General features: G+C 35.0%; 1 long non-coding RNA gene across 13 annotated transcripts; it reads left to right on the top strand.

Moving 5' to 3' along the window:
* The first annotated feature begins 1,984 nt into the window (after positions 1-1,984).
* Positions 1,985-6,217, top strand: LOC113342171. 13 transcript variants are annotated; one of them, XR_003356485.1, is made up of 6 exons: positions 1,985-2,133; positions 2,218-2,238; positions 2,561-3,192; positions 3,416-4,327; positions 4,649-4,709; positions 5,730-6,217. It is a non-coding gene; the product is annotated as an uncharacterized LOC113342171 (long non-coding RNA). The 13 variants fall into 13 exon arrangements; XR_003356481.1 differs by having other exon boundaries at positions 1,985-2,238; positions 2,561-2,648; positions 3,140-3,192; XR_003356480.1 differs by having other exon boundaries at positions 1,985-2,238; positions 2,561-2,648; positions 3,069-3,192.
* Positions 6,218-9,467: the final 3,250 nt, after the last annotated feature.

Genomic DNA, 9,467 nt, shown 5'->3' with positions numbered 1-9,467 from the left:
AAAAAGTTCTCATCAAGATTGATAATAAGTCTGCAATTGCACTCACTAAAAATCCAGTGTTTCATGGGAAGACGAAACACATTCACAAAAGGTATCATTTCATACGAGAATGTATCGAGAAGGAGATCATCAACGTTGGACACATACCAGGAACTGAGCAGAAAGCAGATATATTGACAAAGGCATTAGTTCGGATCAAGTTTGAAGAAATGAGACAATTGATTGGAGTACAAGATATGTCACGGGTAAGGTTGAAGCTTAACAGGGAGAATGTTGGTTAAACTTCAACATAGAAGTCACTAACAAGCTGGTTAGGACAAGATTAGGAAATTGATGTAATCCTAAGGGAATTAGAAGTCATCTAGTTCTAAGAAAAGGAAAGACATGTAATAAGGTAATAGGACTAGGAAAAGGAATTCATAGTTCTATATATATATATGATCACCAAAGTTGTGGTTGATCATATGAGGAAAATTAGAGCTTGTGTTTAGTTTTGAGAGATTTTCTAAACATCAATAAAGAGAGTTGTCTTTATATAAGCTAAGTTTCATCTTGCAGTTGCCATTAAGGCGGACTAAGTACTGTTTTATCTATGATTCTTGTGTTCAACGAAAGTGGAAGATACAAGTGGTATGCTGATGCACTGTGAGCTTGCTTTAACTGTTTGGAATTTCTTCATTTTGTCTTTGGGATTAAGCTGGGTGCTGTTAAAGGGTGTTCAAACTCAGTCTGAAGTTGGAGCTACAATAAGTTACAAGGAAGACGTAGAATTACTGGTGCCAAGGTTCTGTGTGCAGTAGTTTGGGAGATATGGAAGAAGGCAGTGCTGGATTGTATGTGAAGCAGGCACAATTGTCAGTAAAACAGTCTCTCATTCTCCGGGGCTCTAATGAAAACTCATTTAAGGGATATTCTGTTTCGCATTTTATTTTCAATTGGGACTTGGGAGGAGACTGAAATGACGAGCACTGTTGTTCGTCCTTCATAAATATTTTTTGTAGTTTAATAAATTTATTGGAAGTTCAGTTCACTGATTTGTCAAATCTGTCAACATTCATCTCAAAACTAAGAGTGAGTTCTGTTTTGAATAAACCAATGGGGTGAAAATACTTTGGAAGTGTTTGAATAAATGAATGGCGTGGAAATTCTAGGAGCGCTACTTTAAGAATCTTAAGGAAAACGTTACCATAAGCCGAATGTATTCTTTTTACGTTATGGGTGGAAATTACATCCATAAATACTATTCATTTTTAGCACTACTCACTTTTAATAAAAAGCAGTAATCACAATGAAATTACAAATAAGACCACAAGAATATGGCATTCCTACATCACAGAACAATCGGTACGTTATTGAAATATGTCCGTAACGACATGGGCCATGATGTTGGTTCATTTTTAATATATGTATAATTTGTGTCTCGAATACTTATCAACTCCTTATGATGTAATATGTGTTTGTCATAAAAATAGTTAGGATTTTCCTCTTTTTTTTTTCTTTGTTTTTTCCTTTAATATTTTACCGCCGGAAATTTGCTGAAACGAAAGAAATATAATCTTAACTTCCAGACACTTTTTTATTTAGGTTCATTGCTTATAATGAGATAATGCTCTACATGAACATGTAAGTTTAAATCTAAGAAGTTGCGGTTCAGATTTGTCCTCACAAGAGATAAATCTAGGTATGTAACCATTTGTCATAAGTGATGGTTGTGATTGCGATTAGAAATGCATCTAACGGACAAAATTTATCATGTCATTATGGCCGCATAATTCTTCATAATAAATAATCTATTAATTTTTCATGATAATATTTTATTAGATGTCAAATTAAAAATGATAATATATAAATTATTCTACTATGATAACCCAAAAGGTCAACAGTGTGTTTGCACCAGTATCGACTAATATGATAACCCAAAAAGTCAACCATATGAATGAAAATTCAAGAATGCACCCCACTAAAAAATAACAATAAAGGAAAATATATCAGACGTTCTCACCAATCGTTTCTCCTCCCTGCAGAACCATTTTTGAGTTGCTACAAATTGTGGGAGTGTAAATGAAAACTTTTAGCGTTGTATTTGAGTGAAGGTCGATTCCAAAACCCCAGACAAACTAAATAAGATCAAAGGTGAGGTTTTTCTGGAAAAAAATCTAAGTTTTACTTCAGCATTTACGAAATCCATCCTGATATTAGGTTATGAATCAGATGCAGTTGAACAAGCTTTATTAACAGGTACGGATTCTACCTATTAGATAGAGTCATTGATGCTTTTTTGATCGAACTTGCAATAAGTTTCACTGGCGAGTTTTGGAAAAAGTGGATGTACAATTAAGTATCAATTACATCTAATAAACCAAGTGACTTACCAATGATATCAAGGAAATCATTTTTCTGATTTAACTTTTGTTTTGGTGAAATTCGGGTTAATTGAGAAATAAATTGGATTGTATCTTATATTGGCTAGGGTTAATCTCTTCTCCGTAAGTAAAAAATTGAAATTGGTAATATGTAATTTAAATTTTGTGTCCAGATGATAAATATTTTTTTTTTGAAGGGTGATGAGATTCATTGATGTTGATATCCAGAGTCTTAACTCGAGTCCTTTACTTTTCCCATCTTCACAGGATTACACTATCTTTAAGGTACTGCATTTTGATTCTAAATTTTGTGTAGAGTTGTCAACTAAGCCTGATTGGATATGTATCTATTAAAGAATTTTAGATAACAAAAGTGAATGTTCTTGGATTTACACGAGTAAAATTGCATGGGATCGTTTTGTTAGAACACAAAAAAAACAAAAGTTCATTGGGGTTTAGACACCGTATGTTTCTAGATGACTTACTGTTAATGTACTACATTGTTAATTTGATTGTTAATACAAATGTGGATATCAGTGTAGTTTCATTGATTGATCTTGGGTTTGGAAATCTGAAAAGAGATTTGGAATCAAGAATTTTATGATGGTTATATCAGTTTATGGTATGGCACTATTATATTTTTGTTTATTTTGTCTATTTGTTTTGATTTGCTCTGTCAAATTTCTTGCCTCTTGATTTTGTCAGTTTTAGGTCGATCACAGTTTGAAACTTCTGACATTGATGAGAAATAACAATTTGAGGATCCTCAATTTCAGGATCACACAAAGGAAACACAAGTAAATGTATATCTTGTGTGGTTCTAAACATGGTATGGTGATCCGTTCCTCATTCTTTTTAGTGTATAGTTTTGTAGATGGATGCTAAACTATTTATGAATTTAATTAAGTGGTTTTTCTTTGTTTCAAAGGGATATGTCAATACGATATGGAACATTTTCCAATGTGCCTAGATGCTGAAGTAGATATGCTCAATTATGTTCACATGCTTATGTTGTCTAAAATCGTGTAAATATGTCCATCTGAATTTTACAGAGAGAGAATGGCCATTTACCGATTTGTATGCACCACAACTTGATGCGAGATACAATATGTATTGAGACTAAAATTCTCGGAATATTGGAAAGCATAATCATGAAGTTGTTCTCTCTGCAGCTCCTGGTGGGAAGAAAGGTTATTCTTTCTTGCACTAGCTCACTTATTTCTTTCTCTTCTAACAGGTTTAATATTTTTCATATAATTTTCCTAACTCATTTACTGATCTTAACATTGCCTTATCATTCGAACCTTTGTACCCTTCAGTGTCCTGGTGGATAACCGAGTACGTTAACTCACCATTTAGTATATCCGTGAAGATTCTCTATCACTCTCATTTTGTTCGTATATCTATTACATCTGCACATTCAATTCATACCGTCATCATATAATATTCCTATGTTAGGGGTACCAAATTGAAGATTTCTCTTCGGAGTTCTTCTGCAAATCAGGAAGGAAATGATACTATTAGTGCAGATTCCAACCCTGAGACAGTTGATACGTTTCTTTATCTTTACTTTACTGATTTGCGCACATAGGACAATACTGGGAGAAAATGAATTCGAAATGCATGATCACGTTGGTTCCCAGCTCAAGAAGGTACAAGTTAATGCTAAACCTTTTGATGATACTATCATTTAAACTAAACTATTGCTTGATTGCGTGCGCACAGTCTATAGAGACAGGGAGAGGATAGTGTTGCGCGGTACAACAGGTTGCAAAGGGGAATTCTAATAATAACTTTTTATAGATAGGAGGAACTAACGCACTATGAAGAAGTAAAGTGTTGCATGAGGTGTATGACGATGTTCAGGAGCTTGATATATTGGTGGAGCTTTTGGCCGAGAAAAAAATCAATGGTTTTTCCATCAATGAGACAACTTTCTTCACATTCGCTATCACGTTATCAAGGTAAAACTGCACCTGATTTGGGTACACTTAACCTTGATAAAGAAATATCTCAACTATGAGTTGTTTAATTGTAGCTCTCTCTATATATATATGTCACTATCTGACCAGAGCCAAATGAGCTAAAAGTCATAGATACAATGGATGCTAAGCTATTTATAATTCTAGGGGATTTAAGCTTGAATAAAATATTTCTTCGCCTAAAGTTAAAAGAGTGCAGCATTCAGGATGCACCCCTGCGTCAAACTAAAGAGCAGATTTAAGAAAGTTTTCAACCAATCCAGTTGTTGTCTTTGAACACATGATGCAGCACCTCTTTTGCAGGATGGATCACCAGGAGTGTGTAATTCTTTAGTTTCAGCGTATCGCCCACCTTCATCTACAGGTATGTATGGAGTCACTAAAATTGCACTTCTAGGATGATCAAGATATACAAATACAATCATTTGATTTAAGATTCTTAGAGCGACTGCAATGGTACGACTAAACTCAAAGATCAAAGACCAAAAAAAAAGACTAAATATGAGTTTAATCTGTACTGTGACGTTATGGGGAGAAGACCAAATTTGGTCGCGCGTAAAATTAATCACCGCACGAAAACGGGCGTAAATTTGGTGTACGCTTGAATGGGGCGTAAAATTGGTTTACGCCCGAAATTTGAATGGGGCGGATGGTTTGGTGTCCGCCTGATGAGTAAGTGAACGGGCGGATGGTTGGGTGTCCGCCTGATGAATTTCATTTTGAATGGGGCGGATGGTTTGGTGTCCGCCTGACGAAATGTGAACGGACGGATGATTGGGTGTCCGCCTGATGAATTTCATTTTGAATGGGGCGGATGGTTTGGTGCCCGCCTGATGAGTAAGTGAACGGGCGGATGGTTGGGTGTCCGCCCAGCAACAAGCGTACTTTAAATTTACGCCCGACTATATTAGGATTTGGTATTTGGTCGCGACCAAATATGATCTGGGATTTGATCTTTGGCTGGGATTTAATCTTTACTCCGTCCCACTGCGTTACGATCTCATCCCAAATTTTTGGTTATACTCGCCCACTGTGGATGCTCTTATATGGATACCATTTTCCATTTACTATGGTTAATTATTATTGTTTCAGTATGATGTTCATATATGTATCTATGGATTCCATTTTCCTATTATTATGGATAGGTCACCCAAGGGTCGTTTCGATGTTTCCTTACTGCATTTTGGATAATTCTTTGTTTCTTGGCTTTATGATTTAAAAACAAAATTTTGTTGAGCATATTATGCTCTTATGTTTGTTAAATTTTATTTTTGCTTCTCACTAAACTTAGTGGAAAAATAGCTACAACCTTGAGCGTAGTTGCATAGTATCTGTGTTTAGTTGGTGTCAGAAACTTGAAAATAATTTATTTTCCTTTGTGTAGTTGGTTGTGCGGTGGTGCTTCTGGCCCAGAACACCACTTCTTCAGGCATCGATGTTCATAGGTAACTTCAAGGAGGATCGAAATGGAACAGTATTGGTGTAACTGCTACGAAGGTACCACATATCCTTTAACTTCGATCAATGTCAAGGAAAATCACAACCTTAGCTACTACATGGACCATACAGACTTCAGGTCAACAATTTTCATACTCATAGATTTAACTATTTACACTTTACATGTTTGGGAATGGTATCATCGATAGTTGAAATTACACTCACAAAAAGGGGATCAAAGAACACATATTCTGAAGAAACACATAATTTGACGATTTTGATTTTATCCAAAATCATGTATTAGTTACATGGAAATGGTCTTGTGTATTCGAGTGTAAATGCGAAGGATCTCATTTCTCACTTTCCATATACCATTGTAAATTGACATGTAATTTTACTACCATCAAATTTTGTATGATTTGTTGATATAAAATTTAGTGAATTTATTTGACTTATTTATTGTTTAATTGATTAGCTTATGCATCAGCTGCACACAAGTACGAGGCATTCTAAAGTCCGTGCCGTAACGGCACGGGTTAAGACCTAGTTTGGTTATAAACGAGAATCATGTGGCCCTTAGCAGGACTAGGTGGTTCTTCTCAGTAATTCTCAACCGTAGTATATGGGCAGCCCTGAGTAGACACACGTTTGCCTTCAACAGTTTTGATCTTGTACCTAATATAGACCCGTGTTCCTTCTGTGCTTCGATCCATTAGCACCCAATGTCGTCGAATAACGCCATGAACGCCTATTTTCGTTCTTTTAGGTCACGTGACTCCAAAATACCTATAAAATACAAAACAAAGCATAACATACAATAATACAAGAAGAATAACTAAGAAAAGCATAAGAAATTGATATTCGAAAGATGTATTTTAAGCACTTATCAAATTCCCCCACACTTAATCTTTGTTAGTCCCCGAGCAAACTAAAATACAACAACTCCGTTTCGTCGAGGCTACGGTTACTATTAGCATGAATAACAAGCCTTTAAACCCCTCGGTGTCCCTAGTGGACGAGTTATAGTCTCGTGAAGGTTTACAAGAGGTGTACCTACAAAACCTTTTACTCCAAATTCCAACTACCTGTGAAGAATCTATGAACGAACCCAAAATGACTATAGGAGGAAGTACCCGGATGCAAATCCAATTCATATATAGGTGACAAAGCTCTACTCAGAAAGTTGAACAAACCACAATACCCGGAATCTAACTAACCACAATCACATTTGAATAGATTAAGAAGATGGATATAGAAATAGATGTTTGCGGATGTTGACTAAAGTGAACGGTGTTTCCCATATCTGTCTGAAGGTCACTGCCAAGATGAACCTATGAATCCTAGTGGATTGAGATACTGGTCTGAATTCTAGTATCAACTCAGCTGGCATATACACGGGAACCAGTGGTAGATAATCCTAATTCTAGATCAACTCGGCTGGAAAATACAAGGGAACCAGCAGTCGATTTATTAATTGAACAATAATAATAATAACTTTTTTTTCCTCTTTTTTTTTTTAATCGACAACATGATTAGATCTTTTGGATCCAAGCACATGCTTCTTTTCAGCAGATTACATGGTAATTCCCATGGATCCTGCATCTGCATTCCACGCTTGTTTAGGCGACGGAGATAGGGGGAACACACACATATTGCTATCCAAGTGTCAATCTATTTTTTTAAATTTTTTTCTTCATATATACACCAATTGGTCGAATTGGTATGGTCTTTTTTTTAGTAACTCAATCACTCTATTTCATCCTGCCAGTAATAACAATTTGATGTTAGTGACCCACCAAATCACTTAGAGAAACAAAAAGTTTGTAAAAATAAAAATAGAAAGTGATATGGTGACGATTCCGAGATATGGTAACAACTATCATGTTTTTCTAATTCCTGAGCCATGTCCTTTTAGTTAATGGGTTCCTCAACTCCTGCAACCAAGATGGTTCCATCCACTTATATTGTTTAGTGTCATCCTGAAGGCACAAGTTTCTAGATTTTGAAGTTTATTATGCAATTTTATTTTGTTTTTCTATTTTTTTTAACTAAACAAACTCTACAAATTATGTACAAATTACATAAACCGATACCCCAACTCATATCTATTTCTGAACAATGGAGGATAAACACTAAACAAGCTATTTAGTTGGCATCTAATCCCGATTCAGCTAATATATACCTCATTGTCAAGAAAAAATTCCATCTACTTAGAAAGGCTAGTGTTTATTATTCAAAAATCTCTAAAAGTTGGAGTTTTGTATACTTCAATTTTTTTTTCATATTATACCCTACCTCCACACTTAAATCAAACATTGTCCTCAATGTTTCAAACCATTGCAAAAAGAATAAGAGGAATACTTGAAAAATACAAGGAAGTAAGAATTGGAATTGTTAACCTGATTGACGCATACGAGTAACATTCAAAATAGATTCCCCATATATCAACAATCTGATTTTTTTTTTCAAAAATTAAATTTTATTGATCAAAAGAATAAGCTGTTACAACAGATCAATAAGGAAAATTGAGGACCACATGTCCAGACTAAAAAGAAACAAAAAATTATACTCATCTCTACCTTTAAACCTTCACACAAATCTGTAGTATGTAAGGCCTGGAAATTCCATTCTCTGCATATTTGAAGGTCTTTCATTGAACTTCAGAACTTGTCCTTTGGCCAGCAGTACTCCTTTCTTTGCAAAGAAATCAGCTGAAAAGTTGATCTCTCTGTACACATGATTAAAATGAATAGATGATAGCTTACTGTAGACATGTATCCAACGATTCCATATAAACCAAGGGAGTTTATTCTTACTAAAAGCAGAGATAGCAGCTTTAGAGTCAGAATTGATAATCACTTTATTTTTCAACTCCTTCACTGCCCATTCCAACGCATTTATAGTTCCCATTATCTCAGCTACAAAGTTAGTAGAAATGCCAAGACCACCACTTTCAGCTGTTAAAAAATTACCTGCACTATCTCTTGCAATGAATCCATAACTAGCATTGCCTATATTCCCTATGGATGCACCATCACAGCATATCAATGTACTATCATCAACAGGCAGACATAAATTTCATTCAATAGTTCTGAAATTCTTCACTTTTCTGCAACCCAGATTGAAATGTTTTAATATTGGTAAGTCATATGCAGAATTGAATATATCTCCCTTGAGTCTAACTTCACAGTCCTGTATTATTTTGGAGATCCTCTTCTGAGCTGCTGAACTGTTAGGAGTAACATTATCAAAGTATACTCTATTCCTTGTAAACCAAATGTCCACCATTATGTTGAATGCATCAATAAACCAAACTTCCTGTATCACAGTACTTTTCCTATTGCATGCATTTAATATATCCTCAAAATATTTGGGGTTTTTAAAGGCAAAGATACCTCCAACCCATTTCCACAGTATTTGACCATAATCACAATTCCATAAAATGTGTTCCATATTATCTTGATCTTTCCTGCAAAGATAGTATCTTGAAGCCAGATTCATTCCTTTATTTTTCACCTTCTCATCAGTAGTACAAACATCTCTAGTTATTTTCCAGATGTTACCTGCACTGGAGGGATGAATACAAAGATTGCCATATTTTCTTATATCATCTAAGCTTGGGTTATTTTTTCCTGATTACATTAACTGCACTTTGAACTGAAAATTCACCATTTTGAGTAGATTT

The sequence above is a fragment of the Papaver somniferum genome, unplaced genomic scaffold (genome assembly GCF_003573695.1).
Source record: "Papaver somniferum cultivar HN1 unplaced genomic scaffold, ASM357369v1 unplaced-scaffold_35, whole genome shotgun sequence".
Classification (NCBI taxonomy): domain Eukaryota; kingdom Viridiplantae; phylum Streptophyta; class Magnoliopsida; order Ranunculales; family Papaveraceae; genus Papaver; species Papaver somniferum.
The sequence above is the reverse complement of the archived record's forward strand: the minus strand, read 5'-3'. Positions and strand labels throughout refer to the sequence as shown.